Raw genomic sequence first — 6261 nt, 5'->3', positions numbered from 1 at the left:
TCACATCCATACATGACCACGGGAAAAACCATAGCCTTGACTAGGCAGACCTTGGTTGGCAAAGTAATGTCTCTGCTTTTTAATATGCTATCTAGGTTGGTCATAACTTTCCTTCCAAGGAGTAAGCGTCTTTTAATTTCATGGCTGCAATCAGCATCTGCAGTGATTTTGGAGCCAAAAAAAATAAAGTCTTTACTAGCTACTATAAACAGCAGCAAAGATGATCCATGTTCTTGAAAAAAAGTAAATGTCAGTATTTATTAGGAATATATTATAGTGCATTTACATACAGTCAAAACAGAAGAGAGTGTATCAGTATTTTAATATGTCTGACACATTACTTTGGCTCAGATAAAACATTCCATCTCTGCCTTCAGCGGCTAATTTAGCATTACCATTTTTGAGACTCATGTACGCACGTTTACAAAAAAAGCAAAAAATATATCAGCACGCTATTTTGCTCGTTGCAGCGCTAGATCCTGATTTATGGAGGCACTGCCACAAGGTGAAATTTCATTGTTTCTGGGAGTTCAGATGTGATAGCTGATTGTCTTCATCGTCTTATCGTGAGCTCTCTTTGAGGTCAGGAAAAGGCTAAATTTTACCGCGGTCCTCAGGGTCCAATGCGGCCTCACATGGGTCGGAGAGTTAAGAACCGCTGGCCCGGCGCCGCAAAAGCCTCCTAAGAGGGTGGGGGTGGGCTACAGCTTAGTTTTGGGAAAAAGCGGAGGCTCTAATTGGGCGAGTACAGGAAGGTGACTTTCGGGACGTGGGCAGCCGCCCGGAGACCCATTTGGTTGGGTAGGGCAGCAGCTGCAGGGTACAACAGCCGGCGTCCAGAACAGCACCCGCTCCAAATTCCCGCCCCCAAACAACGGCGCGCGCTCCCCGCCCTGCCCCTGAGCGCGCTCCCCGCCCTGCCCCTGCGCGCGCTCCCTTCGTCCTCCCCCTGCGCGCGCTCCCTTCGTCCTCCCCCTGCGCGCGCTCCCTTCGTCCTCCCCCTGCGCGCGCTCCCTCCGTCCTCACGCGCGCTTCCCAACGCGCCCCCCGCCGCTGCTCCCGCCCGCGCTCACCCCGCCCTCTCCGCGGAGCGCGCTCACACGGCCCGCGCGCACGCGCGCCCCGCCCTCCCTCCCGCCCGGCGCGCGCGAGCCGGCGGGCCGAGGAGTGCGGTGGGCGGGGCGCCGCGCTGACGTTGCCTGGGATGCGGGCAGGTTCCGCCGCCGCAGCTGCCGCCGCCGCCGCTACCTCCTCCTCCTCCTCCTCGCCTGCCACCGGGGTTTGTATGAAAACACCCGGCGGCGGGCGGCGAGGAATCCGCGGTGCGCCGGGAGAGCAGCCGCCCGCGCTGCCGACGCCAAGCCGGGTGCTGCGGCTCTGCCTAGTTCCTGCCAGCGCCCTATCCTGAGCCGGTGAGCGCCCCGCCGCCACCGCCGCCGCCGTCCGCGCGTCCTGGCCGGCAGCCCCTCGGCCGCTGCTAATCCGCCAGCCAGCCACCACTTCGCTCTCCCCGGCCGCGGTGTCTTGGGGGCGGGAGAAGCTAGAGAAGCGACCCCCGTCCCTCCTCGGTCTGCGCCCTGCTGCCTCTGGGCCCCTTACCTGACAGGTTGTGTAACGCGTGTCTTCCTGGGGTGGACCGGGTCTTGAAGGGAGCCCCTGATGGGTGGGGGCTGTGGCCGATTTCGGGAAAACGCCCCACCCCGCCCCCACCCGTGGTCACTCGGTCGTCCCCTCTCCAGCCCTCGCGGAGGGTACCCGGTGAGGTCTCCGAGCAGAGGCGGCCCCTTGCCCGGCTCTTTCTTTCTCTCGGCGGTGACCGCGGTGCAGCGCGGAGCTGAGCAGTGCGGTGCTGAGGGGCGGTGGGCAGGGGCCGGGCGCGCGCCCTGCCTCCGCATCTACCAAGCTGTCACCCCTTAAGTGCACCCGGCTTCAAGGTGGGTGGTGGTGTGACGACGGCGATGGCCGAGCTTGGCTCCTCTCTATGGTTGACTTGACCCGAAGTGTGTTCTCTGCTTACAACTTGTCGCCTTGTGGGTTTGATTTGGACATGAAGGAGATCGCCCTAGATGACAGTGCAGAGTTTCCCTCCAGCCTTCCTTCCTGAGTTGCAGGTTCTTCATGCGAGTGTGCAGGGGCCCCTGCAACCCCACGCAAAGGCTTGCTGGGCTCCACGGTGGTTACCCCCCTGCGCCTTTAAGTCTCGTAACGTCCCAGTGCAGGCTTGAGTCGGTCGGTTTCCTTTCCTGGGCATTTATCCATCTTAGAATAGAGTTTTACACATCGTTGTGAATGTTGATAACATAAAGCTTGTTTCTCTTTTTTAAGATCGCTTCCTCAAGTGTCTGCAGGTCTAGCACTGCTGATGACTTAATATGTTTTAAGACTCGGTAGAAATTTTCTGTGGCAATGTTAATTCTGCGTGGGTTTGTTTTTTCTCCTTACTTTCAGGTATTGAGAATTGTAACAGTGTTTATGATGTACGTTTGTAGCAGTGTCTGTAATGTAGTTCGTACAGTTTGTGGATAGAAAGGACTTTTGACAGTCTGCTGGATCACTCATTTTCACTTACCGTTTTTGTCTTTCTTGGAATCTTTATGTAAATCGAGTTATCTCTTTGTTATCCTCTGAATTTGTTTTATAAATTGTCTTTTTTTTTTAATCCCTGAGAAAACCAGAAAGTTATTTTTGTAATTGTATTGTGGAATGTTTTCAGTTAAGTAGGCCAAAAAAATAGTAGTTTATTTAAGGCACTTTGTATGGTACCTATTTTAAAACGCGGGCCAAATATTAAAACTAAACAAAAACTATGAAATATCTCTAAGTATTTTCTTCTGTAATTACTGTGAGTGCTTATCCACTCCTTATTCCTTATCTTTAAGGCTGATTTGTAACATGACTTATTCTGCTTCTCTTTCCACTTTGCTTGATTTAATTTCTACAGTGAAGTTCTAGGTTCATTTTTTATGACCTCAAAACTCTGCCCTGAGTTGCTTCAACACTTATTTGGAACTGCATTCTCACTCTTACCCTTGTAATTAGCCACATTGCAAAACATTTAGATGTATAGTGTAATTTGAACTTTTGTAAAAGCAGTTTTTATAAAGCTCTATCAATTGATTTGAATTGAGGCATTATTCTCTTTGGAATAGTCTAGTTAGATTCTTGTATAATAATGGTTTTATCTTCAATTGCAGAAGGCAGAGAGGTCCAAGACTTGTGAAATTATCTAACTTATATTCTATATTTTGGACTAAAGAAGAATGTCCTCCACAGTTTTACCTTCCAAAATCTACTTTTCTTGCCTGAAGTCCTCTGGTACTTGGAAGTTGAGCAGCACCCGCAGAGTAATGGATGAACCTGTCAGAGGGCTCTGCGAATTGGAAGCTTCTCTTAGGCAGTATGAACAACAGAAATGGTCTGCAGTGGACATTGACTTTAAACTTTATGTATTATTGTTGGTTACTTGCCTGTGTGTACTGTAGTGTAGTGGCTAAGGGGCTGGGCCTCAGAGTCAGACAGGCTGGATTTAAATCCTGGCTTTGCTTTGGGCAAGTTATTTATCTTTGTGCTTCAGTTTTCTCAACTCCAAAAATGGGGATAATTATGGTGTATACTCTTAAGATGACCTTGAATGTTAAGTGCTTAGCCCACAGTGCCTGGCACATAGAAAATGCTCAATAAATATTATTATTGCTTCTGTGTTTCCTCAGCACAGGGAATGTAGTAGCCGAAAAGGGGCTTTGGGCTGATTGAGCCCTGTTATTCCAGGTTAATCCCACTAAGACCCATTTGCTCTTTTGGGGCTGAGAGCTTAGTGTTAGTGTCCTGTCTTGGAAGCGTGTAATTTAGTTTAAAATAGAACAGCTAGACCCTGAGCTGGGTGTCCTGAGATGCTGCTGGAGAGTGGCTGAAGTATCCGTTTGTCCCTTCTGACAGGACCTTGGATTGTCTCCCTCACGGTGGTGGCGGATGCTATTTTAATCATCTGTTTTTGAGTTTGTGACTGAGCGTTTCTTTAGCTGTCATATGCACCTATCAAAAATATTATGTATCAAATGGATATATTTATGTGTTTATCTGATCAAGATATTGCATTATGTTTCCAGGATATACAAAGTCACTTTGATCTAAGCATTCTTTTTTTTTTAAATTCTTATTGATGTTACATAGAACGAATCAAATAATTTTGATTTGCCATTGTGTCCCTTTTCGGTTTTCATGTAATGTCTTTTAGGAAAACTAAAAAAAAAAATAAAAGAAAAAAGTACTTCTTGTTCTTTTTGTTTTGCAGGGATCTGATATTAATACTCTATTCTTTAAATCAGATGTTTTCAACTGTTTTGTCTCAGGACTCTTTTATATTCTTAAAAAATTACTGAGCACACAGAGAGCTTTTGTGGGTTATATCTGTGTGTACTATATTATAAATTAAAGCAGAGATAAAACTTTTTATTAATTCACTTAAAATGAGCAGTATAAACCCATTACATGTTAATATAAATATTTTTTTTCTTTTAGTAAGAGATGACTGTTTTTTAAGAACAAAGGAGTGAGAACACTGGCACTTTAGATTTTTGTATATCTCTAATGTCTGGTTTAATAGAAATAGCAGGATTCTCATATTTGCCTTTACATTCAGCCTATTGCAGTATGTTGTTTGGGTTGAAGTATATATACAGAGAGAAATCCAGCCTCACACAATGGTTGAAAAAGGGAGGGATATTTTGATAGCCTCCAAGGAATTATGGATATATTTTATTGGTGTTGTGTGTGCGCGCTCGGTCACTCAGTTGTGTCCAGCTCTTTGCAACCCCAAAGACTGTAGCCCTTCAGGCTCCTCAGTCGATGGGATTGCCTAGGCAAGAGTGGGTTGCCACTTCTTCCTGCAGGGGATCTTCCTGACCCAGGGACTGAACCGGCGGAACCAGCGACTCCTGTGTCTCCTGCATTGTCTGGTGGATTTTTTACCACTGAGCCACGTGGAAAGCCCTATATTTGGTTGTTAACTACATTAAGACTCAGCATATAACAGTTTTTAGTAAATTATGTAGGAGTTTGAAATGAACCTTATTGAAATTTGCCACTTTTGCGTGATTGATTATTTTGAGCAGATGAGACCCTGTGGGTTTGAGAGAAACTACTGCCCCTTTTTAACCACCTAGAAGAATTTAAATTGGGAATTTTTCTCAGGAAAAAAGTTATTACCAGAGATAAATTTTATCCTAGTGGCTCCATTGTGAAACATCTGCTCTGCTGCTTATTGTCCTGTGAATGATCCTCCTGTTCTTGGAAGCCCCAGGCCCCATCCCATCCTGTAGCTCAGGGTGACATTTACACTACATTTTACCTTTCTATCTTTGAATCTCTCATGTATGTAGGGTGTCTGGCCCATCTTATGTATGGAATTCCCCTGCATATGAAGTTAAATTTGATTTTCTCTTGTTAATCTGTCTTGTGCCAGTTTAACTTTTAGACCAGCCAGAAGAACCTAGAAAAGTAAAGGAAAATTTTCCTCCTCCCTGACAGTTGCAGTCTGGAATCTGAAATCATATCAGTGGACTTTTTAATAATGTTATGTTAAAATCTATTGGTTTGAACATAGAGTGGATCATATGCCTATGTCTGACTATATAACATCATGCCTTGGTCATTTGTCAATGTTGGTTCAGTAAGTTACTTTTCATTATAAGCTATTAAAAATCACATTTGTTAATATAACCCATTCCATCACAAACAAGTTATTGGGAAGCTGTCCCTGTTGTGACATGATGATGGATATGAGTTTTCCAGAAATCTGATTTTTGCTTGAAAGTTCAAATTTTATCATTGGCAAAAATAAGATCGCCAGTTGTTTCCTAAAGTGACAAGAAGACTTCCTTCATTTCTGAGCAAACCTCTGCCAAAATACCTAAGACATTCTTTTAAGTAAAGATGGTATTATGAAAATGCTAGCTTAAGCTCTCCATAACCTCAGATATGCAGATGACACCACCCTTATGGCAGAAAGTGAAGAAGAACTAAAGAGCCTCTTGATGAAAGTGAAAGAGAAGAGTGAGAAAGTTGGCTTAAAGCTCAACATTCAGAAAACTAAGATCATGGCATCTGGTTCCAGCACTTCATAGCAGATAGATGGGGAAACAGTGGAAACAGTGGCTGACTTTAATTTTTTGGGCTCCAAAATCACTGCAGATGGTGACTGCAGCCATGAAATTAAAAGACGCTTACTCCTTGGAAGGGAAGTTATGACCAACCTAGACAGCA

The 6261-nt window shown here is 45.4% G+C and overlaps 1 protein-coding gene across 2 annotated transcripts in view; it reads left to right on the top strand.

Annotated features, from left to right (window-relative positions):
• Window positions 1-1200: 1200 nt before the first annotated feature.
• AGTPBP1 (ATP/GTP binding carboxypeptidase 1) overlaps window positions 1201-6261 on the top strand; it is a 205281-nt gene continuing 200220 nt past the window's right edge. Inside the window, exon 1 of one of the 2 annotated variants that reach the window (XM_088838077.1) lies at window positions 1201-1606. The gene's annotated coding sequence lies outside the window, so the exon portion shown is untranslated. The remainder of the gene's footprint in view (window positions 1607-6261) is intronic. The other variant, XM_088838076.1, reaches the window with a different exon arrangement.

Source organism: Moschus berezovskii, chromosome 7 (genome assembly GCF_049115385.1).
Source record: "Moschus berezovskii isolate FMDL1 chromosome 7, NW_MosBer_1.0, whole genome shotgun sequence".
In the NCBI taxonomy this organism is placed as follows: Eukaryota; Metazoa; Chordata; class Mammalia; order Artiodactyla; family Moschidae; genus Moschus; species Moschus berezovskii.
The sequence above is the reverse complement of the archived record's forward strand: the minus strand, read 5'-3'. Positions and strand labels throughout refer to the sequence as shown.